The sequence below is a fragment of the Saccopteryx leptura genome, chromosome 4 (assembly GCF_036850995.1).
Source record: "Saccopteryx leptura isolate mSacLep1 chromosome 4, mSacLep1_pri_phased_curated, whole genome shotgun sequence".
Lineage (NCBI taxonomy): Eukaryota > Metazoa > Chordata > Mammalia > Chiroptera > Emballonuridae > Saccopteryx > Saccopteryx leptura.
This window is the reverse complement of record NC_089506.1, coordinates 19,393,490-19,420,931: the sequence shown is the minus strand read 5'-3', so window position 1 is coordinate 19,420,931 and position 27,442 is coordinate 19,393,490.

The following is a 27,442-nucleotide window of genomic DNA, read 5'->3' as shown; positions in this document are numbered from 1 at the left end:
CAAGTCCTACTTTATTAAACCACATTCAACTACTTGTCAGTATTACTGGTACAGGAGAAGGCTGACTGTAAGAAAGGAGCATCTCATAAGAAGTGAACTCTATATAATCTACATAATACATTATATGTGAAAAGTGAACGAGATAAAGAAAAAGTTCTGCTCTCTACACAAAAATGAGTGGAAACAGTTTGCTTACTATTGCTCAAAATATTTTTGTTTGGTACTTTATCATATGTCTCATTCCTAAACTGTCATATGCCCATTATATTGTTGTTTGAAAACTGCAAGTGACTTAGTAATCGATAAAAGCTGTCAGCAAGTAATTTTAAAACTTATTTTTAACTTATTGTTTTAGAAATGCAACTGCAATCATGGATATGTGGTCTCCAGACAAGTATAATTTTAGGGGTATAAATTGCCTTATTTTTCTTCTAGACTGGTAGTTCTAAGGTAGCCATGCTTATGAATTTTCATGTCGTCACTCAATCTATTCAGTACAATAACAGTCTTATCACTACTAAAGTGCTGTTTCTTTAACTCATAGATGCAGAGAACAGACTCATAGTTGCCAGAGGAGAAGGATGTGTTGAGATAGGCTAGAAAGGTGAAAGGGATTAAAGGGACAAAATCCCAGTTATAAAATAAATGAAACTTACAGATATAATGTACAGTATGGGGAATATAGTCAATGATGTCATAATAACCTTTTATGGAAAAGATGATTATTTGACTTATGGTGATCACTCAATAAAGTATATTAATGTCAAATCACAATGTTGTACACCTCAATGTCAGATAATATTTTATGCCAACTATACTTTAATTAGAAAATGCCATATCTTCAAATTATAGCTCTATAACCATTCATTTAAATTATTTTACTTATAAGAGTATTTGTTCTAAATATACTGGGTATTCAATGTTATTAGTTTATAAATTAATCATAGCACAATGGAAAGGCAGTGTCAGAAAATGAGACTTCAAGCCTCACGTTTTATACTTATTAGCTGTGTGATTGTTGATCAGATTACAACTTCTCTGAACTCTTGTCTTGTCACTTATAAATTATAGGAAAGAACACTTGCTCTCCCTACTTTTCTCTAGATTGTCAGGATCTCATAAATAATATACTTGTAAACAACTTACAGATTGCACAAATATGAGTTGTTATTATTATTTCCCAAACCTCCCTTTTAGATAAAAAAAATCATTTACTAAATTGACAATTTAACTACTCAGAAAATAAATGGCTGCTTTATCATATTCATCAACAGTAAAACGTAACCAGTCAGCTGTGCCTAACGGCCAAAATTTCCATATGTTAGAACAAATATATGTTCTGTGTATTAGAATAAGAGCAAAAACTCAATATACATTACCCATATATACTTTAGTATTAATTATTATGCTCAACATAATAAATGTGGATTTCATCCTTGAAGAAATAGTTTTTAGACTTAGCATGCATCTAGCTAAAATGGAATGCTTAAATTCGTGTTAAATTATTATGAAAGCTAAGATTTCCCTACAGTTTCTCTCCTTGCTTCAGCAGATTTTCAAGGAACATTTTGATATTTAGGGAGGAAAAATGTCTTCAAATCTCATTGTACTGTAAGTTCTATAAATCACACTCTAGACTTTATTTATGGAATTCAACAGCTAAATCATAAAAGCAGTTAGGGTTTGATATTCAATCAATATTGTCAGCCTTTTTTAGAGATTTCCTATATTTCAGAACAGGGCAAAGAAAGTGGTGAAAAGTCTTCAAGAGAGTATTTTCATTTTTTTTAAATCTCAAAAAGTTTGCAGCTTCAAGTGTATCTTTTGTTTAGTTGGATTCTCTGGGTGTGACGGGTAGACAGCAAAGGAAGAGAGAGGCTATTACAAGGGGTAGAAAACACATGAGTAATCTTAGAACTGCCTCCCAGCCTCCGCTGAGAGCCCGCTCTGGTTGATTGCCCCTGTGCAGCCATTTCTTCTCTCCATCCTTGTAGGGATCAGGTCTATGCAAACCTTTTTTTGTGTGCATGTGTGGGAGAAAATTGTCAAATGTAAGCCATTTGAATGGCTGGCTCAAAGGTCTCCTTTTTTGCTAATGTAGTCAATAGGTCAACCAAAAGGGAGGTTGACAACCCTTGATCAAGAGTAGCTTAGATTTGTAATAGGAATTTAGAAAAAAGAAAAAAAAACAACCTTAAAGGCCCCCTAGGAAACCAAGCTTTCTATAGCATGACAGGTTATTATCCCCATGTGACAACCTTGCAGATCAGCTCCAAATAGTTATAAATACATATCTTTGAGTAAGACGGTGTCTGCTGCATGGTACTGTCCTTTCAAAGGATGTTCCAGAAGAAATGACTCACCTTATTCCGAGAAAATCTCTGAGATTTTACTCTTAACGTGAGCTTTCCAAATTACAAAGTGGACATCTTCTCACAGTTCACTGTTGTTTGAAAAGCAGGCGCTCTTTCAGACAATTACACCAGGCAATAAATTATGATTTGATAATTTTTCAGAAGTACATTTTCTGACTTCTGCTTTAGTTTTTACCTCTTTTAAGGAGATAATGAAGCATTTGTTAACACTGTAAATATGGCACAACTGATAGAAATAGCGGTGAATGTTAAAAATATTTATATGGCAGCAAACAGCTCCAAAGAGCAAACAATTGCTTTAAAGACCTTATTTTTCTTATAAAATGTCCACGCATGATCAAACTGGGCCAGAGCATTTTTAGGTTAGACGATAGCTTGATTCCCCTTCGAAGTACTTCTGTCTATTGTGGCATAGCTCCTTTTGCATTTTTCTGTGCAGAAATTTCTTTTTTCCAACTCTCCATTTTTGTTCCTTTCTTTCCTTATCAGGGCCACGCCCTTATCTCCTGTCCATCTGGCTGGACCACCTCTTAATTCTGCATTTATATTGTTCGAACAGTGCTTCACTGATCCTAACGAACTGTCATTACATAAGACATATGTACATACATATACACGTACCTGAAAAATCAGATCTTGTAGATTCAAAAAATGTTTATGGTTTAGTATAGGATGATCACTTTTGCAATAGCTGTATTTAAGCATATATAAATTGTCAGAAAATTTCATGTAATTATAGTTTAACTTTCATTCATCAGACTGTTCGGGGTTTTCTATCAAAAACTTATATGTATAATTTTTAACCCAACACTATCAAATATATCTCAGTTTGAAGCTATATTTTCCTCACTATTTCATATAAACTTATTGACCAATTTAAATGATTTAATACCTATTGTTATCAAAGAATTTTCTTTTAAAGTGGCACTAACTTATAGATTTTTAAAAAAGATAAGCTTATTTCTTTTCCATTTACCTGACGTTATAGTCACTACAGTGATAATGTTAGCAATCTGGTATTAAGGTTTAGAAATCTCATTTCATGATCTAATAGATAGGGACTGCTACAAAGACTCCATTATCCCGCCTGAGAAAATACATTGACATGCAGCCCATTACCTATGCTTTTAGTCTATCTTACAAAACTGTTATCACTTTCATTTCAACTATATAGTAACAAAATTTTCAAAGGACAGTTTTGTTGATTTTCCCAATTCTCTCCAACTTTGCAATATTAAATCACTGTCCTATTTGCATATGAATACCTTGTAAGAGTATTTCTTTTTAAAAACACTGCAGTAGCACTTAGCCCTGGGAATTAATCCAAATGAAAGCCTCTGAAGATGGCTTTCTTTGATATCTAATCAAAAGTATCAATGCCATGACAGCAGCCTTGCTGGGAATTCTGTCACATCATATTTAACTGAACACATTGGATAAGTGAGCCAGTGGACAATTGGTTTCAGACATAACTTTCTCTGTTTTTTCATTGGGTTGCCACCTGATTTTGTAATAGGAGTATGAACCAGTTAATGAGTATGTACACTGAATGTATGAAGCAATTTCAATGTAACCTTATTGACTACTGAGCGCCATATTCTCAAATGACTCTTTGAGTCATATTTTATAGCCATACAAACCAATACTGTGCAAAAAAAGATCTCCATTCACTGTAATCACTCTTACGATACCATTCACTTTTTCTCCCAGGTCTTTTCAATTTCTTCTAATAAGCGATGACAAATGACATTTCTTTTAGATCCAGATGGTATTTTGCCTTTAGGCAGGACTTTCAGCACATTCTGAAGAACTTTTCATCTAAACCTCAAAGGTTATAAAATGTGGCACATAGTAAATTATTCTCCTTGGTACAAAGAAGATGCTTTGAGCGATCATTGAACATACACATGCAACAGACAGTGGGCAGAAAGATAATGATATCCATCCAGTTGTTGGCATATGGAATAAGTGCATGAAACAACCAATGGACAAAACTATACATACATAATAACATGGGAATTTATGATACAGAAAATCAAATGCATAACGGGGTAGAGAAAGATCTCGAGCTTGAGTATATTAGAAAGTTTCACTATAGCCCATCTCAAGTAGGGCTTTGGACTCTAAACAAGGTAGATTGGCAGAATAAATGAATGAAAGCCATTTCAACCAAGAAGACAAAGTTTAGGAAGCAAAGCTTCAAAACTGATGTTAATATGTAAGAGAAGATAGTATACTGTGAAAAAATAAAAATGAAACAAAAACTTCTGAACTGAACAAAGATTTTCCTTTAAATAGGTGCAGAAAATAAAGGTCAATTAGATATATTAAAATTTTGGAGGGTCTTTTGAACCAGATAGAGTTTTTGAAAGTAACAGATACACTGATGTGCAGGAATGCAACATGAGTATAATATAACAATCTTAAAAATTTTTTGTAAAAATAGACAATGACTAATTAAGTAACCTCTTATTTCTGGGGAGCTGAAATATTGGGTTATTTTGGGGGGGCTTATCTTTCTGGATGGGAAACAATAAGCACAAATAAGTGAATGTTGAGGTTACATATATGTTAAATGGCTTAACATCTTGACCAAGAGGCAGTAAACAAGAGGTGACAGGAATAACATTGAGTGCCTACCCCATGCCTCTCTCCATGTTAGCTACTCTATTTATATTATCTCATTTAACAATAGTGGCCAATTATAAATATTTGCCTCCTTGTACTACTAAATATTCAAGATTCTACAAATAAGCTCAGTTATAAATATTAGTCAATAACAGTTCCTGGTTGTTAAATTTTACCTATAAAGATATCATAGGACTCATGTGGTCTAGAAAAAGCTAAATTTGTTCACTAAAGACAGGAAAAACCAACATGCATAGATATGACAGCTTATTCCTAGTGTTATGCTGTACAAAGGGTTCTAATTATTATTTGCAAATTTGGAGCTTGCAATGTGAGTTGTATTGAGTCAATGTCTATAGCTATAGTATAAGTAAACTGACCCAGAACATTACCTTTAAAAATCTGCTTGTAGATATTTGTCACTCTGATACTGCTCTGTAACTAGAAAATCCCATTTAGTGAAGCTTTAAAGTTCTTCTGCTGTTATAAAGGGCTCACAGCCATGACACTGATATATTTGTCACATAATCTTCTCACTTGGAAGTCTTTCTAACTTTATGTAGCATTGCAAATATTTCTTCAAGAACTCTTTTCAAAATAAAATCAAACAATGCTACCACTCTTTAACTCCTTTTCTTTGATATATATATATGTATATGTATATGGAATTTTATTCTTGTTATTTACCATATCCAAGCTGTCATTCTCTATCTGGATCATTAGTTTTTTGTTGTTGTTTTTTCGATATCATCTGCATCGAATATTACTTGTAGTAGTTAGTTAGGAAAACACAGTACTTGGTCATTTTTGGCTTAATGATAAAATAGAGTCTTAGAATTTTAGACCAGATGAAATAATTTGTAGTCTAGACATCCCCATTTTTTTCTTCTTTTTCAAGTGAGAGGAGGGGAGACAGTGAGACCAACTACTGCATAAGCCGCAATGGGGATCCACTCAGCAACCCCCACCTAGGGCCGACTCTCTACCCATCTGAGGCCATGCTCACAACCGAGCTATTTTTAGGGCTTGAGGAGGAGACTCCATGGAGCCATCCTCAGTGCCTGGGCCAATGCACTCTAACCAATTGAGCCATGAATGTGGGAGGGGAAGAGAGAGAAAGAGGGAAAAATAAGGAGGAGGGGGAGGGGTGAAGAAGCAGATGGTCACTTCTCCTGTGTGCTCTGACAAGAATCAAACCTGGGACATCTACACTCTGGGCCCACACTCTACCACTGAGCCAACCAGCCAGGTTAGACACTCTCATTTTACTGTTGAAGAAGTGGGAATGCACAGAGAGGTTAAGATAATTTGATCAAGACTTGTCACCTAGTTGATAAGAACTTTGTTGTCTTACCTATCTCATTCTTTTTATATTTTTTACCTCAACCATTTAAGAAATATTTACTGAGTACTTTCTAATTAACAAAAATGATACAAGGAAAAAACTGAGCAAGGCACCTACTCTTATAGTTTCTGCCTACTGTGTAGAAATAGAGAATAAATTGGAATTATATTGAAGTAAACATGACATTATACAGTAAGTTCACTAGGGCAACATCTATCCTAGACGCAGAGGATGAATCAAGGCTTCCTGGAAGGAGACACATGTCACGTGAGATCCAGACAGTAAGTTAATAAAATGATGGTCAGTGTACAGAAGGCAGTTCACAATAAAGGATGGCGGTAGATTGGATAATGGGACTAAAAACAGGAGCCTGGACAGGCAGGTGGGGCTGATAAAAAATGTCCTTGAAGACTCACCAGTAAGTTTACATTTCTATTACAAAATCTATTCTCAGATTTTGGGTAGGAAGGAGACTTCTTCAAATGTGTTTTTTGTACGATAACTCTGTGATTTAAGGAATGAATGGGGTTAGAGGAGGCTCAGGAATAAGATCAGAAAAGTAGAGAAAACTATTGTAATAATCCATGCAACCAATAGTGATAGCTTTGATTTTGACTCAAAAAGGAGTGGGTTTGCTCTAAAGTTTTGAAAGGAAGCCTTTGTTATTATATCCATATTACCAGAATGATAAGAAAAGAGAATTTGTTTCTTTGAGAAGTAAATAAATCTTGGCAAGAAAGAATTTCATATTGTGGTCATTGAAACTGTAAACCTCAATTATTGAAATGGTCCACTGCAACCCACTGGTAGGGCAGAACTATTTCAGGTCTAAAGACATCAGTCCTGAACTACATAGATCATGTTCACAATGCCAGGGCAGCAGCTTTGCTGGCCACAAACAGACATGCTTCTAATTCAAAATTGTAAGAGTACTTTAAAATAAGCATTCTCAAAACACAAAATACTGGAAGAGTCTATTTATTTAAAAAGTTCCTCATCAATTGCCAAAGCAAGTGCCAAAATATCAGCCCAGCTCCTGACTGCTCTGCCAATTCTGACTAGTATGGTGGTTGTGCAGTTTCCGGTGCCAGCCTAATCTTTAAAATTAGTATGAGGTCTGAAGACTGGAAATGCCAAAGAGGAAAAATAAGATCGAACAATGTGATTGCATTTCAGTTCAAATTTTCCATTACCTAGGCAAGAGACTGTAACTATGGTCTTTACAAAAAATAAAATAAAGAAGAAGGAACAAAGAAGAGGAAGAAGAAGTAGAGAGAGAATAAGAAAGAGAAAAAGAAAGCATTTACATAAAAGAAATTCATAAATTTTGCTTTTAAAAGAAATTTGTAAAATATTTTATTTTATGCCATATTACATTATAGGAATAAATTCTGAAAAAAAACACACAACAACAAGACAGGTCTAAAAATAGAAGAAATATTTATGGATTATATATAGCAATAGTTGTTTTAAGGAAGCATAGCTAACTTGATATTTTATAAAAATTATAAAAACTTATTACAATATTAAACTAAGAAGAATCTACAGAGGTTTGTGTTCACTCTATGGATATTTATCCTTTATTTTAACATCTTTTTTTGTTAAGCATGTACTTTTCTTTGCAACACATTATTTACTTCTTTTGAATATCCCATTGATAAAATAAAGGATGTGGTCCAATTACAAAAGAAAAATAATGTTTTCTCTGAATAGAAAGGAATATCTGCATGTAATTTCTATGCTTTCTTTGTTGTTAGATTTTTAAACCATTTTTATACTCATCTCCCTTTATTACTTGGGACCACGGCCACTCTGACCTGAGCTCCAGGGTTCCAAACAGACCCAGCATGCTCAGGCTATATTTTGGTTGCTTGTGCTATATTTTTGAGCAGATTAGTGCTTGCCATCTGGAAAAGTCTTAGTCATCATCAAACATTTAAATTAAAAAGTAGCCCTTTGTGCAAACTTTCTTGACCTCTTCAAGAGGAATTAATTATTTTCATCTTTACACTTCCATCAACTTTTGTACCATACTTTGATTTACAAGGTTCCTAAATAGATATATGCAAAACATTTTAATTTGCTATATTTTTATATTCCTTATAGAAGATCTCAATGAAATAGAGATTACAGATATAGTAAAAAACATATATCAATATAAACTCACATACAGATATATTCATTTAATCCATAATAAGTCATTATTCATTGCCATGATGTGTCATATTCACAGTGCTTGTTGTAATGTTACTCAAAAATGTGTGATGACTGATTAACATAGATAAATTAACACAGTGTTGTCAAAAAGATATCTTAAAATTGTACATATCTAACAACTAGATTATCTAGTTTATAGGATTCTTTATGTTCATGTATCATATTTAGAAATAGTTTCCAAGTGTGTTCATGTAGTAAAATCTACCCCTGTTATTTCAATAAAAAAAAAAAATGAAAGCAAACTTTGTATTTATTAGTTTAGTAAGCACTCTAGCAATCTATGAGCAGGGTAGTGCGCAGGGCAAAGCACTGAGAATACAAGCAGGAATAAGATTGGACCCCCTGCCCTCAAAGAGTTCTGGGTGCAGTAGTTAAATAGGACAAGAGCAGATAAATGCAGTACCAAAGTGCTGAGATGAATGTGGAGGTAAGTACAATGTATAGCGAGGGTGCAAAGGTAACTAATAGGAAACTCTTATGGGAAAGTCAGAGGCAATGCCCAGTGTTGTGTGGAAGTTCAGCAGGAAAATGAGATGAGAAGGGCTTGACAGGAAGAGAAACAGTATGTAGAAAGGCACTAAAATATGTGGCTCATTCAGGAACCTACTTGCAGTTTAGGATGATGGAAGTATATGGCAAAAGTGGAAAGAAATTGGAAAATGATATTTTGAGAGACAGACAGAGGTCAGATCTCTAAAGGGCTCTTATTCTAGAAAAGCTGTTGGACTCTTCTTGAGGGGAGGAATTGGCAGATGAGACAGGGAGCTGAGACCAGTGGGTGGGCTGTGTTTAGAGATGAATGGAGAAAACCCTGCAGCATTTCTTTGACATCTCATACAGATCTCTATGCACAGTCTAATTCTATGCATAATTCATAATTGTATGCATTATACCATTTTACCTATTAATTAAAATGCATAGGATTAAAAGGATAACACTCCCATTTTGACTTTCTTTTGTATGTAAATCACCACATTTACTGCATGTAGATCATAAATGACACACCATTTTAAAAAACGATAGGGTCCTCAAAAATGTACAAAGTAATACCATCATTCTCTAAGATTTCTTACACCTGATACAGATGTGGAAATAAGAAATTATATATATAATTCATTATATATCAAACCTAAATAAGGCAAAGCAAGATAGGTGTTATATATTACTGTTAGCACAGTTATAACTAAATGATATGAGACAAAATTCAGCAGAGAAATCTTGCTAAGTACCATTCTGTTTCCTGAATACACATTGAGAATTTGAATAAATAATTCAGGGCTTATGAAAGCAGATATGGATAGCTGTTCAGAAGCAATTGCAATAGCTGAATTCATCCTTGGGAATTGTGTTATAATGGGTCAAGAAAATGATGATGTTTTCTGCCTGTACATAAAACTTTCACAAATACTCTTGTAAATTAATAAAGTAAGACAGGCTTCTCCTATCATACCACAGTGATATTTATATATTAATATTATCTGCACTTCTTGGATATTTAAATAAAGTTAAGCAAACCTAAAGAAAGTAAATAGTAAATCACATGCAACTCATTGATATAAGTCTCACATATCACATGTAGAAACTATGCTCAACCTTTAGAAAAAAACAATCCAATATTCAACATTAATGTTAACAACAGAGGAGAAATTGAAAAATAGAGAAACCCAAAAGAATCTAACATTTACATTTTCAATTTTGACATGTAATTTTTCAAACCTTACAATCCTTTAATACAGCTATTTATATTCTATTTCCTTCCTAAGTTTAACTATGCTTTTCCCATATGAGACTCAGGATGCTGACCTATAAAACAAAAAGGAATTTCTTAGTATATAGTAGAAAATGATAGAGGTTCCTGATGCAGTAGGCCCTTATTCAGACTGAAAATAAATTGGTTTTCGTTAAGAAGAAATCTTTTTTCAGAGGTATTATGTGCCTGGTCTGCCTGCTTGCTTGTCCCCCATTCCAGAAGAGCTGTTGCCATCTGCTCTGGGACTCCCCATCTCTATATTATGCCTGCCTCTCCACTCTCATTAGTTCTTGGAGTTCTGTCTATGTTGAATTTTATCCAAGTCCTGTGGTCCTGGTAAACGGTGAAAGTTACAAAATCCCCCCACTCTTTGTGTTCCAGGAAATGGCTCCCTACAGAGAAACATCCTTCCCCATAGAACTACCTAAGACTCATGGATGTTCATATTCACCTGTAACAAGGTCTGACATACCTGCCCTCCATGGTTCCTCTCTTTGCCTCATAAATAGCTGATCAATCAGAACAAGATGCTCATTAATCAAACTTTCGCTAAAACTTGCCTCCCCCTGGACTCCAGTGCTTGGCCCCTCATTGTCTGAGCTGGTGAGTGACCCTTCAAAGCCCATCTGGAGAGTAGGCTTGACTTCAGAGTAAACCATCCCACACTCAACTGCCCATCACCCACCAACATCCCTCACTCACTCTTCCAAATCTCCCTCTTTGAAGCCTTGCTTACTGCTCCTGAGTAAAGAAAACCTCTATGGGGCTAACCTTTGACACATTCTCAGATGTTATGGTTGGAGCGATCTCCTCATTACAGAAGACCCTCCCCCCTTTTGTTTTGAATAAAGTCTCTCTTTAATTAAGGCCAAGAATTTTAAATTCCATATAGTCCATTGAGCTTTCTGCCTGCCCAACTCAATGGCTGGATTCTTCCCACCTGCCCACGATAGTTTGTGCCTTCTTTCCTACTAACCACACCAATTCAGGCACATACATTCACGACGCCCTCTCATATGTCTCCCTCCATCCTTCCCATCTTTCTTTGGAAGTGTTAAATGAGAGGCTTTGCACCACAAGTCATTATATCAGCTTCTTATCTTAAAACCCCTCCAACTCATACTATGTTTTAGTACTCAAAATCTAGACTGCAACATCCAAATTGTTTCTCATCCAATATTCTTTGAAGATGCCCAAATTTCATTGCTACAAAATGTCCTCTCACCTCATCCACCCAGAATAAAAGGCTAGAGATTTTAAGAAATTTGTCAGGCACTCACAAGTAAGGAAAGAAATCATATTACTTTAAAAATGTTTCTTATTACTTGACAATGGTATTTGATTATAAACCATTCATAAGGACAGCATCATTTAATGTAAGATTATAAAAGCATAAATGTCATAATATTCAGTAAATTCGGAGATGTGTTTTGTAAAAAAAAAAAATCTCAGTTCTTCATTCGATATCCTTGTGCAAACACATCCATTCAGTGTGACTCTCTTTGGAGGAAGCTGCTATGCCGCAGGTGGCGTGGAACAGAACCCGCGAGGCTGTGCGTGCCCCTCCGTGAGTGTCTTCTGTCCTCTGACAGCCACGACGGGAAACTATTTTGTGAGGTCAGATAAATATACTCCCACATATGCATACATACATATACCTATCCACATATAAAAGTGCATACAATACATATACATATGCATATATTTAGTAATCTTAGTATTTTAAAAATGGCACTACTGATGTCTCCCATGTGACTCAATAGGACAAACAGTATGAGTTGTTCTTTCCTTATCATTATGAAACGTACTTCGGATGATCTTGGTGTTATTTGAAATGACATATGAGGCCTTTCTTTACCAGGAGGTTTTGGCAATTCTTAAATGAATGAGTCCCATGTACCCTTACACTTTGTCCCTGCTGCTTCTAAAGGCTCCTGGGAGCTGAGGACAGGAGGCCCGTGCAGCCTGGTTGTGGCACTGTGGGGAGGCGTGAGGGGAGCATTTCATCATCAAAATGACGACACTTGAGAGTAAACTACTTGACCCAAAGGATCCCTGGAGACAGAATCTGTAGCCTCAGCACTTTGAATAAAGCTCTATATATCCAGTGTGCTCAAATTAGGCCAAGGGATTATATGATGAAGGGATTTAAAAGATCTATGCAGATAGAGAAATTAATAAACACGTCACCACCTAGGATGCTGTAATCTTGTACAAACCCCCCCAAAATGGTCTCTATCAACAGTAAATACATCCTACAGTAAGCTAAACTGTATTCAGCTAAACGGTTTTTAACAATGTTTCTCATGTCAGCAGCTTGAGAGTCATCTTTTAAAAGAAACATTTATCTGCAGTTAAATTATATCACTGGTTAATTTATTTCAATCCCTTTCAAAGCCTGTTACGTTAAGAATAAATAATATAACATGGTTATGATGACTTTGATAGGAATACTTTCTACCACCATTAAACATTATAAATGATTGTAAAATTGTAAACAGTGATTATAATCTAAAATTATGCATACTACCTAAGATTACATTTCTAATGTTTTCTGAATAATCATTACTTACATCTGAATAAATAAATAGAATAAATACATGGAATAAACCTGAATGATAAAATAATTGCTAACTCTATCAAGTTGAAGATAGCATTTTACACTGATTTATTACCCTAAGTGCCAACCATTATATTAAATGTGAGGTTTACAAAATGAATAGACTGAGCAGCCTACTTTTTCTTGGGAAAGTTACCTATTTTTTTCTCCGAATATGATCAATAAGAGAGTTTAAGAGGCTTGAGATTTAGATCCAAATATTTGAAAACTTGTTAATTATAAATAATAGTGATCTATTAGGTTATTACCTAATGACTTAAAATAAATAACATGCCTCAGAAAGTTCCAAATATGTGTACAACCCAATAACATTTTATTCACATGTCTAAATAAAGTGAAATCAGAAGAATCTAGAACTTTTTTTTACTTTTTAACCAAAAGACACTGATTCTTAGGAGTCTAGTAAATATTGATATATGTATTACACTCTTTTTAATTTTTATTGGCTAGTCAAATAAATATAAGGCACTTCGTTAACTGAAAGCAAATTTTTTCTTACTAAATGGCTTCTTCCCAAAGAACGTTCCTGTGCCCTCTCATTGGAACTAGCTCTATCCATCATATATGTAACAAAGGCCAAACTGCTTATCCCACAAAGATATCCATGAAACTGGCCTGGTGACTGGCTAAAGAACATCTTGAGAAGAATATGGTTTTGGCGGAGGTGGAAGTTATTTCTCATCCAGAAAGAACTACTTGCTCTTCATCTCCATCCTTAATCTTTTCTATCTATGACAAGATGACAAGACATTAACAAACACCCTTTTACAAAATGAACACCTTGATGTTAATTAGTAAGCAAGTCTTTTTATTTATAATAGAGCTAGGGATTTAACACCTTCTAGCCACTTTCTAAAACAAATAGATGATCGTAATTCTTTCAAGGCAGTGGTAGCAATACTTAAAAGCCCCTGAAAATTGTTCATTTTACTTACATGAAGCTGTAAACTCAGTTAAATTTAATTCATTGTCTTGCTATTATTTTTTATACAGTTTCTACAATACAGCCATTTATTTAGCTAGTACTCTGCACACTTGGGCACAGTAAAAGAAAGGAAGACATCTGAATAATTACAGCTGGGAAAGGTCACATTAGAATCCCCGTGGTCCATCCACCTACAGCACCATCATCATTTACTTCCCTATGGAGCCTAACATATGTGATATCTGTCTGCCCTAGTAGCCTGCTCTACATGCCAGAGACATAGCCTATCAGACTATGGAATCCAACACCTCAATTTCCCCTTCAACCAAATCTTCCTGTTCTTACGCCCACCTACCACATAATGAAGTTATAGGGAATAAATAAATGAATAAATGAATGAACACGAAATGAAGAATTTATATAATTGGGAGACAAGTCATGAAATTAGATTTTTAAATTATCATTTTAACCCAACTATTCTAATTTATGGGAGTAGTGTAGGTTTTTTTCCAATTGATGGCTCAGACTAGTAGTCTAACCCATAATACAGGTGTGTCCATAAAGTCATGGTGCACTTTTGACCGGTCACAGGAAAGCAACAAAAGACGATAGAAATGATAGAAATGTGAAATCTGCACCAAATAAAAGAAAAACCCTCCCAGTTTCTGTAGGATGGTGTGGCAGCATGTGCACATGTGCAGATGATGATGTAACACCGTGTATACATGGAGCAGCCCACGGCCATGCCAGTCGAGTCATGGACAGTACAGAGGAAAGTTCAGTGTGTTCTGACTAAAGTGCAACATGAATATCGGCGTGTTTATAATGAAGCGCCACCACATAGGAATAACATTACTCAGTGGGATAAGCAATTGAAAGAAACCAGCAGTTTGGTAGAGAAACCCTGTTCTGGTAGGCCATCAGTCAATGATGAGTCTGTAGAGGCTATACGGGATAGCTACCTAAGGAGCCCTAAAAAAATCTGTGTGTGAGTCCACATCGAACTGCACTGAACAGGTATGAAACTGGGAGAGATTTCCTTTTATTTGGTGCAGATTTCACATTTCTATCATCTTTTGTTGCTTTCCTGTGACTGGTCAAAAGTGCACCATGACTTTATGGACACACTGTAGTCTTTGTCTGTCAGTGACTCTGTTCACTGACTTTGTAAATATGACTAAGTGTTGTGTGGGATGGGAAACAATTGGAAAAATTCAGGTTTGGATTCCAGTTGTTAAACTATTAAACGATTGGTAACTTAAAAGCAATCATGGTGGGGGTCCTGGTCCTCAGCAGTAGAGCATCAGCCCGGCATGTGGATGTCTCAGTTTGATTCCCAGCCAGGGCACACAGAAAAAGCACCCATCTGCTTCTCCACTCCTTCCCCTCTCCTTCCTCTCTATCTCTCTCTTCCCCTCCCACAGCCAAGCCTCCAATGGAGCAAAGTTGGCCAGGGTGCTGAGGATGGTTCCATAGACTCCACCTCAGGTGCTAGAATGGCTCTGGCCACAAAGGAGCAACATCCCAGAGGGGCAGAGCATCACCCCCTGGTGGGCATGCTAGATGGATCCCGGTTGGGCGCATATGGGAGTCTGTCTGACTGCCTCCCGCTTCTCACTTTGGAAAAATACAAAAAAAAAAAAATTATAGTGGGTATTTCCACCATGGAAATCAGCACAAATACTAACAATCAGGGCTTTATTTTCTCTTTTCTTTCTTCTTTTTAATTATTATTTTTTAATTTTGAGAGCTTGTTTGCCAGAACACTATGCAAAGTCCTTCATAAAACTCTGACGCAAAAAAATAAGAGAAGTATTCCCAATGTTCTAAGTTCCTAGTAATACTCATGATGTTCTGTTCACTTTTTCTTTCCATATATTCTTTGTACATATTTTCTATCAAGTCTACTTCTCAGTATTGTACATGTAGCACTTTAAATTTAATTAGCCATTTAAAATTAATCAGCCATTTGTATATAGATAAGCACTCATTTTAATAAGTTGAAAAACAATTGTCTTAAAAGGTCAATGAATTTGGTTAAACAGTCGATTTCTTCCCTATCCATACACGTTGTCATTCTATCGCTGTTTGCACCCTACATCCGGTGCTATATAGGGGATAATTGGTAATGAACAAAGACTCAACTCGGGAGAAGGTGAACACACAATGCAGTGACAGAGATGTGTTGTAGAAGTGGGCACCTAATACTTTTATAATTGTTATTCAGTGTTACCTCAATAAATTCAATTTTAAAAATTCACCTGTTGGGTGGTAAGAAAGAACATTTGAGCCCTGGCCGGTTGGCTCAGCAGTAGAGCGTCGGCCTAGCGTGCGGAGGACCCGGGTTCGATTCCCGGCCAGGGCACACAGGAGAAGCGCCCATTTGCTTCTCCACCCCTCCGCCACGCTTTCCTCTCTGTCTCTCTCTTCCCCTCCAGCAGCCAAGGCTCTATTGGAGCAAAGATGGCCTGGGCGCTGGGGATGGCTCTGTGGCCTCTGCCCCAGGCGCTAGAGTGGCTCTGGTCGCAACATGGCGACGCCCAGGATGGGCAGAGCATCGCCCCCTGGTGGGCAGAGCGTCGCCCCTGGTGGGCGTGCCAGGTGGATCCCGGTCAGGCGCATGCAGGAGTCTGTCTGACTGTCTCTCCCTGTTTCCAGCTTCAGAAAAAAAGAAAAAAAAAAAAAAAAAAAAAAAAAAGAAAAAAAAATAAAAAAAAATAAAAAAAAAGAAAGAACATTTGTAGTATCTCCCTTGTAAGGGGAAAAATCTGCAACATAACCACAGCAGAATAATGTCTTTCACTCTTTTGTCCTTACTTATGAGCAACGTTCCTTCATTTTAACAAGAGCAACAGCAAAACAAAACATCAGGCTTCACAACAAAGATAGTAAAATCAGATAGTATTCAAAGAAACAAGTGTTTGAAGTTTATATTTGCTCCTAGCAGAAAAGAGACCTAATTAGATTTTTAATTTTTGGTCTATGAAAATAAAAAGTGTTCATATCAAAGTGTGGAAACCACTTAAAAATTCTCCTTTTCTAATCTTCTAGTGAAGTTCATTTTATCTGGTAAGACTACTTTTACGCATCTGTTTTGAATATTTTGTTATGTAACAATATCAGTGAATAGAAAAATATTTAAAAAAAATTAATAATATTAGTAATATCAAATTTGTCAGCTTTACCTTTAAAGTGTATGCTACTAACATCTATAATATACTTCATTAAGGCAGATGACTGCAGTCAATTAACTCTATATTTTGCCTTTGTAAGACTATTCCATGAATAGTTAAGTCATCCTTTTTTAATCAAACACTATCTCTGTTACACTTTCTCTTTACAGTAAAAAAAGAAAAAATCTAGTAAGTATTGGTATTTCTAATAAAGCTTCATTTCCATGGGTAATACCAAATCTAATAGGCTATGTATTTAAAGACAATTGAGCGGTAGAAATATTAGATCCTGTTTGTTTGTTTTTTTAACTTCCAATCATTTGTTGATTTTAAACTTTCAAACATAAAATAAATTATATTGTCAAGAAACTACCAGAAAATCTAATTTAAACTATATATCCTAAGGCATGTTCATGAATAACCATAATCTCCAAGCAAAAGTTCTCTCTTAACTAAAGAGTGAGAAAGACTCTGTAATTGTATTGAAAATATGTTTTTCTTTATTTTGTATAACCAAATCCTTTCAATTTTAAAATATAACTTTTAAGTTTTGAAGAACTCTTAAAGTAGCAGGTACCCATGTGAAAACGCAAGATTTAAGCACAAGCAGCTAATCCTATATAATCCAAGTAGTCACCAAAAAAGTCCAAGTCAGAGTTTTCAAGTTCTTTTCTATGAAACACTTGTGTTTGACAAAATATTAGCGATGATATTCCAAAAAGGATATAACGAGAATTTTTGGAAAACTATGTAACAGAAAACAGGTATTTTAGAGCTTTTAATATATAAAAATAATTTTTGAATCTCTAAGTAGGGAGTATGGTATGCAATATTTCCAAAGGGCATTTGAATACAGAACAGTTTGTTTTGAGCACTTTCTTTGTTTTTGAAAAACAGTAGTTTTTTTAAGGAATGCTGTTTTGAATTGTGGTTTATGTAAGAGTTTGCTGCTGGTTTGCTCGCAGTTGTGCTTTCAGTTGCTAAAGCAGAGAAAGCAGGGTTCATTTAGACATCCACTATCTAACAGGCTACCCACATCGAGCTGCCCACAATTTGTAAGTAGAAGAAAAAAAAAATCACGTTGTATGTTTCATTCTTGGCTTTTGATATTTTTCAAACTGTAGATAAATTATGGTTCTGAGCATTCAATTTAACATTTATATTTTTGTGCTATTAAATAGATCCAGATATTTCCCTAAAGGCTGATTTATTTCTGATAATGATTTTCCACCTAAAATATTGCTGAATACTTTCAGATAAACAAGTCGGAAAAATCAGAGTTGCTTACACTGGACCATTTTAGCTTATTTTGCATTTTAATTTAGCTTTTCATTTGAAGATAGCAATAAAATGATGTTAAACTTAAAACGGCATTCTGTAGTTCTTCCATTCACATTTTTCCAGCAAACGAAAGAAACAAAGTTACCTTGTCAAAAATATTCAGTATCTTATTAAAATGTGTAGAAATTTGTAAAATCAGTGTTTTAAATATTTACCAACTCTAGTAGATAAAGCCAAATTTGAGAGAAGAAATACTTTTTTGTCTTTATAGTATAAATAAACCTCTCTAAATTCTGATGTCTCTTACAAATTCTGGCTCTGTATTTCCAGTAGGGTAGGTAAATATGTCAGGTAATGTTTAGATTGTATATACTCCCTGCTTAGGGCCACTATGTATGGTCCATGATGATTTAAACATTCTTTGCCTCAACTATCTGTTTCTAACCAACAGAGAGTTGATTGTATGGTTCAGTGCTTTACACCATTTGAGAGTTATCACAGTAAATGGGGGGCTCCATGTACCCTCCTCTGAATACCAGCTGCCATTTCAGCATACTCAGCAACAAGTACCATCTCACAAATGAATTATTTGTGAGGTAGGGTGGGTGGTGGTTAGAGTAGGTCACCCCTGTGAGAAACATTTTGTGCCTGGCCAGTTGGCTCAGTGGTAGAGCATCAGCCCATTATGTGAATGTCCCAGGTTCAAATCCCAGTCAGGGCACACAGAAGTGACCATCTGCTTCTCTATCCCTCCCCCACCCCTCTTACCTTTCTCTCACTCTTCCCCTTCCCCCCTGCAACCATGGCTCCATTGGAGTGAGTTGGCCCTGGATGCTAAGGATGGCTCCCAGGCCTCTGCCTCAGGTGCTAAGAAGAGCTTGGTTGCTGAGCAACAGAGAAATGCCCCAGATGGGCAGAGCATCACCCTCTGGTGGGCTTACCAGGTGGATCCTGGTCGGGGTGCATTTGGGAGTCTGTTGCTCTGCCTCCCCTGCTCTCACTAAAAGAAGGAAAGAAAAAAAGAGAGAAAGAAGGAAAGAAAGAAAGGAAGAAAGGAAGGAAGGAAGGAAGGAAGGAAGGAAGGAAGGAAGGAAGGAAGGAAGGAAGGAAGGAAGGAAGGAAGGAAGGAAGGAAGGAGAGAGACATTTTACTGCATGTGTCTCAGGAGGGAGAACCAAATAAAGACGTGCTGAACTGAAAGGGTGGAGGATGGAGCTCAAAATAGACGAGGAAGTCTGAATCATGTAATGAGAAAATACCAGTTAGGCGGATCAAATAGTTTTGTATCAGCTCTATTGACTCATCTATTTTTAAACAGGCTGATACTTAATGCTGAATTCAAGCATTACCTAGGTTAAGCATTTTTCTTTTTATCTACATTTCTCTAAATTTTCTCTTCCTCCCTAACAAATAGGGTAAATTAATATCAATATAAGCAGGCAAGGGATGAAGGCCCTCACTGCGAGCTTGACAGCTCTGCATTTCCTGCTGCTGAGCATTGCCGGAGAATAAGCATCAATACCACATTCCTCCAGTAATTGCAGTAATAATATTTTCTGGACATAGCTCATACCCTAACGCTTTCAAAATTTTCTAAAGAATGGACTGTGGACAACAACATTCATCAAATATGGGAGATGGCGGGGTATGTCTAGGGGACTTTTGTAAGGCATCAAGCACACTGGCTTTCTAGCTTGTATGTTATGGATCGATAGTGTATAGTAAAGTTTTCTAAAGATGCTATTATTCATACTTTTTATAAGGTCAATTATTTATTTCAAAAGCATCATTACTTTCGTGGTGTCTAAAGCTTTCTTCTTATTAGAGATAGCCTGCAAACGATGTGGCAGTCACTAAAGTCCTCCGTGTCGTGTCATATCATAGGAGGTGCTGTCAACGTCATTACTATTTTATACCTGATTCGATGCTAAAGAGGTTACTTTATAAAGTGCTTGTGCCTCTAACTCCATGCAGGAAATGTGGGTGGGTATGCACTGACTGCAGAGCTTATTTAGGGCTCATAAATAATAAAACTGCATAATGGTTTAAAAGTACTTTAAAACCAGTCTTGGACCTGACCTGTGGTGCTGCAGTGGATGAAGTGTCGACCTGGAAAGCTGGGGTCACCAGTTTGAAACCCTGGACTTGCTCGGTCAAGGCAAACACAGAAAGCAACTACTATGATTTAATACTTCTCTCTTCTCTACCAACTTTCTCTCTCTCTCTCTCTCTCTCTCTCTCTCTCGTTCCTTTGTCTAAAATAAATAAATAAAATAAATCTAGTCTTGAGCTTGAATTCTATCTGATTTTGGGCAAATTTCATTTCAATATCTTCATCCATCTTTTGGAGTTTAAACAAATGTTCTCTCCCTTGAAGATTTAGTCAAATAACATACATTAAAGAGCTTAGCTCATGTTAACAATTCAACAACAATTAGTTGCCAGTTAATAACAATACCAACAAAAAGAAAAACTGCCCAAATTGTTTATCCTTAACACTTTTTTCCTCGCCTACAGTGATTTTCTAAATGTTTATATTTTTGTATAAGGAATTGTATAATGTGTTTCTCTATCTGTATTGTCTGCTTCTATACTGGTTCAGTGAGCTTTTCTAGTGCAGACTGCATTTATCTATTATCCATCAAGATGGCTCACTCATCCTGCTCAATCCATCCTTATTTCAAAATCCATTCATTTCTATCCTCTCACGATAACCTCTGTAGAATTGAAAACAGAGTGTCAAATGGAGACAAATATACCTGTGAGGTCTTTGTACCTGAAATAATGATGAGCTCTGTATGATTAACGAGTGACTCTTATATACCAAGGGCTCTTAGCTACAAATTAACCCTTAGAAAATTGGGACGACATATAATTCGTGCACTAAAATGAGCCCTAGTTATATCTTAAGTTTCTGCTCACAATTTTCACTTGCCCTCATTTTTAAATTTATTTAATTTTCACCCTGTTGCATAATCATGTATCTAAAATCTTTCCATAAATATATATATTTGGCATATATATATATATCTCAGCAAGCACTGAGGCATTATCAATTAATTGGGGACTCAAAGTAGTTGAATATGTTATCTTTTCTACACTGTGCTCACACTGACAGGGCATGGGGCTAAGGAAGGGGGTGTTGTGGATTTGAACCCAGTTCAGTCTGACTTCAGGGCTTACATCTTTCCCGGTAGGGCCTACTGCTTCTACCTCAAATTTGTACTGCAATGAGTCGTGCTGACATAACCTCCTAGGGCTCAGGGTATATAACATGTATGACTTGGACTTTTGCAAGCACAGAATACTTCCAGCCGATTAGCACCTTAAAATAATATCTACATGTTGGTGGTTAGCTGAAGATGCCTATGGCTGCAAAACAGGGACACCTTTTAGGAAGTAACTGTGCTCACAAAGAAAAGGATGGGATTTGGGTGTTCAGATGCCTGTCTGGGGGCATTACTTAAAAGGTCCCATCTAAGAAGGGCTTCGGAAGAGAGAGCCTGGGGAGAAGAGGTGTGAGATGCAGGGCTGAGGGTCTGTCGTAGCGGACAGCCCAGGGGAGGCCCTGGTGCGTACAGGAAGCTCAGCTGCAGGGACCCGGCACCAGAGGCTCTGGGGAACTCAGAAATGCTCCCACTACAGAAGCAGTGGGCCTTGCGCTGCTACCAAACCTGGAAGAAGAAAGAACCCCTGATTCTGAAGTTGGGGTTGAGCATCCCACTGAAAGGACATGTTGACTACAATTACATGAGAGAATTCCTTGGACAAAATCACTACAGGACTTCTGACCGACTAAGAGTAAGCAGATGGGTTCTGGGGTCCGAGAGCTTGTCTGGGGGGGTCAGAAAAGAATTTACCCCAGAGAGCGTTTAGATAGCAGTGGGCAGGATGGACCTTGTATCTGAGTGTGCTCTGAGAAGTTCTGCTCTTTCAACGTGACACTTCATTCAATAAGGCCGTGTTACATTAGTATATAGTTGATACATTTAATGTGGAGCGTCTAAAACAGGCAGCACCTACAGCAGGGGTCCCCAAACTTTTTACACAGGGGGCCAGTTCACTGTCCTTCAGACAGTTGGAGGGCCGGACTATTAAAAAAAACTATGAACAAATCCCTATGCACACTGCACATATCTTATTTTAAATTAAAAAAACAAAACGGGAACAAATACAATATTTAAAATAAAGAACAAGTAAATTTAAATCAACAAACTGACCAGTATTTCAATGGGAACTATGCTCCTCTCACTGACCACCAATGAAAGAGGTGCCCCTTCTGGAAGTGCGGCGGGGGCCGGATAAATGGCCTCAGGGGGCCACATGCAGCCCACGGGCCCCCTGCCCTACAGAATCCTTTCACCTCATTTTATTTCAGAATACTGTGCGACCAGGGGTAGCAGACAGCAAATTGGGAACTGGCCTCAGGCCTGGCCTACTCAGAGCACGCCAACATCCTGGGCAAGAGGACTCAGGTCGACCATCACCAGAAAAATGGCAATTTACATTGTGCCTTTTATCTGAAATAGTTCTTTACTGCACACTAAAAGATATATTGGAGGTTAACATATAATTCTTGATAAGGATTTGTTGTCCTAGAATATCTCATGACAATTTCTTTGCCTTTTCGAGGTACATTTGCAGTTGCTAAGGAACCACATTTCACAGCCACGGTTATCTAGTTAAACCATATGCATACAATGTCAGAATAATTATGTGAGAGCTAGTGTGAAAACCTAAGTCATGAACATTAGAAATAAGAAAAAATATTAATTAGATTGCCTGCTACAACCATAATATAAAGCCCAGTTCTCCACTGAAATGGATACTCATTCCATCATGACAGAGACCATATATGTTTTTCAGCATGCTACCCCCAGCCTGGCACTATTCCAGCACATAGTAGGATTACAAAAATGTCTGAGGAAGGAATAAAAGTGTTTCTTCTCACTGGTACGTACGCAAAAGCAGAATATTATCTGTAAGTTTCATGCAAAGCCGTTCTCTTAGGAAAAGAAAATACCTTTAGGAAAAATATAAATAGAAATCTTGCATTTATAATGTTCTCATTCTCCAGTTTTCCAAAGTGTATTGATAATAGCTACATCTTTGGGAATTAGTTAACAGTGCCATTTTAAAGTTGTTTTTGATAAATGACTCCTTTCAGAAAATCAAACCTTATTAGAATAAGAGTACACAGAAGAAAAAAAAAGACATTGTTTGTTTTAAAACTTTGAGACTAGAAGAATCAACCTATTTCCTTGGGTTCAGTTTTTCCATATTTAAAATAAGTTAGCATTTCCTCGTAACCTGGCCACTGTACTTGTTTATGAGGCTGTGATGACTCTTGTGTTTATACTGCTCTGGTCATTACCTTGACTTACCAAAACATCTGTTTTGATTTTGGTTTCTGAGTGAAAGAAAGTATCAGTTGCTGGCATTTTAAAGTAGAAGTAATAAAATCTTGATTTATAATCAATTAAATTAAACCCCGTAAATGATGTTACTGTTTTCAGCAGAGGCTTACACTGTAAATATTCATTTTTATGTATTTGATCATGCATCTCTTAGTTATATCTTAACTATTTTCAATAAGACTCTTAAACTTCTTTTGTTACTCTTATATCTCAGAGTTACATATAATTGTTTCATGTCCTCAAATATTAACTTGTTCCTTAGTATAATGAAAGTATTCAGTGTAGCAAGCTTTAAAGTGGTCCTAAAATTTGCTTTTGGTAACACTCTATTTCAGCATGTTAACATTCACCTTTAAAATATATATTTACCTTCAGTTGTCTTCCGTGAAAGCAATAAGGCTTAGAGGGACGCTCATTTTAATTAATTTTTACCTAACATTTTCCAGTGTTGTAATTAAGCCCTGATACTTCCCATCTGTTACTTACGATCTCTTCACCCACTATGTAATTTTAAAAACAACAGAAATGAAGTTTGTCTAGCAAAATGAAAATCCTGTAATTTTTTTTCCTAAATTCTCCTTCTCTGAGCACTTGCAAATTTTTTTTTCCTTTTATTTTTAAATGATTGCTGTATTGCTGGCCACCTTTTGATTAGAACATACTATTTCCCCAGTACTGTTATATTTCCTCAATACTTCTGGCTTCTCTGTGAATATTTTCACTAATTTTTTAATACTCTAGAATTTAGACATACTCAAATATATTCTTTTTTGTGCCTTTTTTGAACTGACTATTAAATTAGGTGGACCAGTAATTAAACTAATTGAACACATCACAAAAATTAAAATGCTATTTTGATAAGAAACTTTCCACAGAGCTCAAAAGTTGTCACATTAGAGACATCTTGTGACATTGACATGAGGGAATGAGCTCTGGAGACCACTGATTGCCGTGAAGTCCCCGGTCTGTCATGTGAACAAATGTGAACAATTAAGCCGCTTAATGTTTCTGAACTCCTGTCCTCTTACATTTAGAAGGAGGTATGGGACCATCAACCATCTGCAGGGGTCCCCAAACTTTTTACACAGGGGGCCAGTTCACTGTTCCTCAGACCGTTGGAGAGCCGGACTATAAAAAAACTATGAACAAATCCCTATGCATACTGCACATATCTTATTTTAAAGTAAAAAAACAAAATGGGAACAAATACAATATTTAAAATAAAGAACAAGTAAATTTAAATCAACAAACTGACCAGTATTTCAATGGGAACTATGCTCCTCTCACTGACCACCAATGAAAGAGGTGCCCCTTCTGGAAGTGCGGCGGGGGCCGGATAAATGGCCTCAGGGGGCCGCATGCAGCCCGCGGGTCATAGTTTGGGGACCCCTGATCTAGAGTGATATGAAGAGTAGGTAAAATATTTAAAGATATTGGCACAGAAATTTCTGTTAATCATAGAAGATTAAACACATGTTTTTATGTCATCGGTATTCCCATAACCAGAATAAGATGAGAATAAAATTGTGTAAATCTTACAAGGGTAAAGAGATGAGAGGAGGGACGACAGCCCGCAAAAGACATCAGATGATGAGGAAGGAGAATGACTTGAAAGGAATGAAGATGAATAATTCTGAGTTATTCAAAACAAGTCTGTAAGAAGAACATAGAAGGCTAAACCAATGAAAAATAAAAAAAATACAGACAATATTAACTTCAGGAAAGAGTTGCACAAAAATGAAATATAATCAAAATTCAAAACGACTCAAATTTATGCATTGTTTACAAAGATAGAATGATATAAGTGCTTACTATAGGGTTCATCCAAAAGGGATATATAAATTTATATGTGGAGATCAGGAATGTAAGAGAAGTAAATTCTAATCAATTTAGGGAAGTGAATTTATACAAATCAAGAACTAGTAGTATAGGTAATACATTTTTTTTTGTAACTGATGTCCTATAGTTTTGTTTTCTATTGAATATATAAAAGAAGATAATTAGATATATGGTACTGTCTCTGAATTACTCCTCAATATCTGTTTCTTAGCATCCTAATAAATATTATTTGGTTAGATGACCATTAATTTAATATTATTAAATTAAAATTACATAGCATATAAAGAAGCACAATTTGTCATCCCCTAATTTAAGTTTTAACACAGAATCTTATTCAAATAAAATGCCAACTGTCTCTTAATGTATAATTTACTTTTAAAGCACTGAAAACTGGCATCCCTATTCAATGTATTTGATCTAGATTATTTAGAAGTTGTCTTTCCATGCTTATATCTAAGAGAGTATAAATCATTGAAAATATTGATTTAAGGCTAATAATCTAAACCATATGTACATTTAGACTGTTGGTAGAACAATACTGTAAAAACCAAATCATCTAAAACCCTTGAGAACCAGAATGCACCCCCAACACACCTTCTCTTCCTCACCCCAAATATTTTTATCCTTTACAAAAAGAAAGAAAGAAGGAATGAAGGAAGGATGGAAAAAAGGAAGGAAGGAGGGAAGGGAGGGAGGGAGGGAGGGAGTGAGTGAGGGAGGGAGGGAGGGAGGGAGGGAGGGAGGGAGGAAGAATGGAAGAAAGAAAGAAAGAAAGAAAGAAAGAAAGAAAGAAAGAAAGAAAGAAAGAAAGAAAGAAAGAAAGAAAGAAAGAAAATAAAAAGAAAGAAAGAAAAGGAGACTGACCAGGTGAGGCACTGGCACAGTGGATAGAGCATTGACCTGGGATGCTGAGGACCCAGGTCTGAAATCTGAGGTCACAGGCTTGAGTGCAGGCTCACCAAATTGAGCATAGGGTCATCGGTTTGAGCATGGGATCATAAACATGACCCCATGGTCACTGGCTTGAAGCCCAAGGTCGCTGGCTTGAGCAAGGAATCACTGGCTCAGAGGGAGCCCCTGGGTCAAGGCATATATGAAAAAGCAACCAATGAACAACTAGGGTGCCACAACTATGAATTAATGCTTCTCATCTCTCTCACTTCCTGTCTGTTCCTGTCTGTCTCCCCTCTCTCTTTTCTCTCTCTCTCTTGCTAAAAAAAAAAAATGAGAGAGAGAAAGAGAGGATGGAAAGAGGGAGAGAGGGATGGATGGAGGGAGGGAGGGAGGAAGGAAGAGACAGAAAAAGGGAGATCTGCTTTATTTGGATAATGCTGTGATATTCCACTTGAGACTGGTCAGTGCAAATCCTTCAGGAGAAAGCTCAAGAGAGGGCTTCCCACAGGAGGTTGGCTCACAGCTGGACTTGTCTGAGTGGAAAGGAAAGCCAGGCCCAGAGTACGTCCCTGAAGTGGGAAAGCTCTTTGAGGGAAGGATCTCACACTCCCGGGAAGGCAGAGAAGATGAAGAAGGATGTTTCTAATTTTTTTCTATGTCATATACAATGTCAACATCTATCTCTGAATCCTCTGGAAAAACTGTATTGCATGCACCTTATTTATTTGTTCGTGGTAGAATTTGACCTGATTTTCTGGGATCCTGCCAAAGTATCAAGTCTTGCCTCCTCAGTAGGAAAAACAAAATTTTCAATTTGGTCCCACAATCCAAATTTACATCTGCTGTCCTGGTGTCAGTATGGACAGAGATGCCTTTCATTTGCAGAAGGATAAAGATGGATGATAAACTCAAAAGTCAACTATGAAGGACAAGGCTAGGGCAGAGATAATACAGCCCATAAAAGACTAAGTGAAAAAA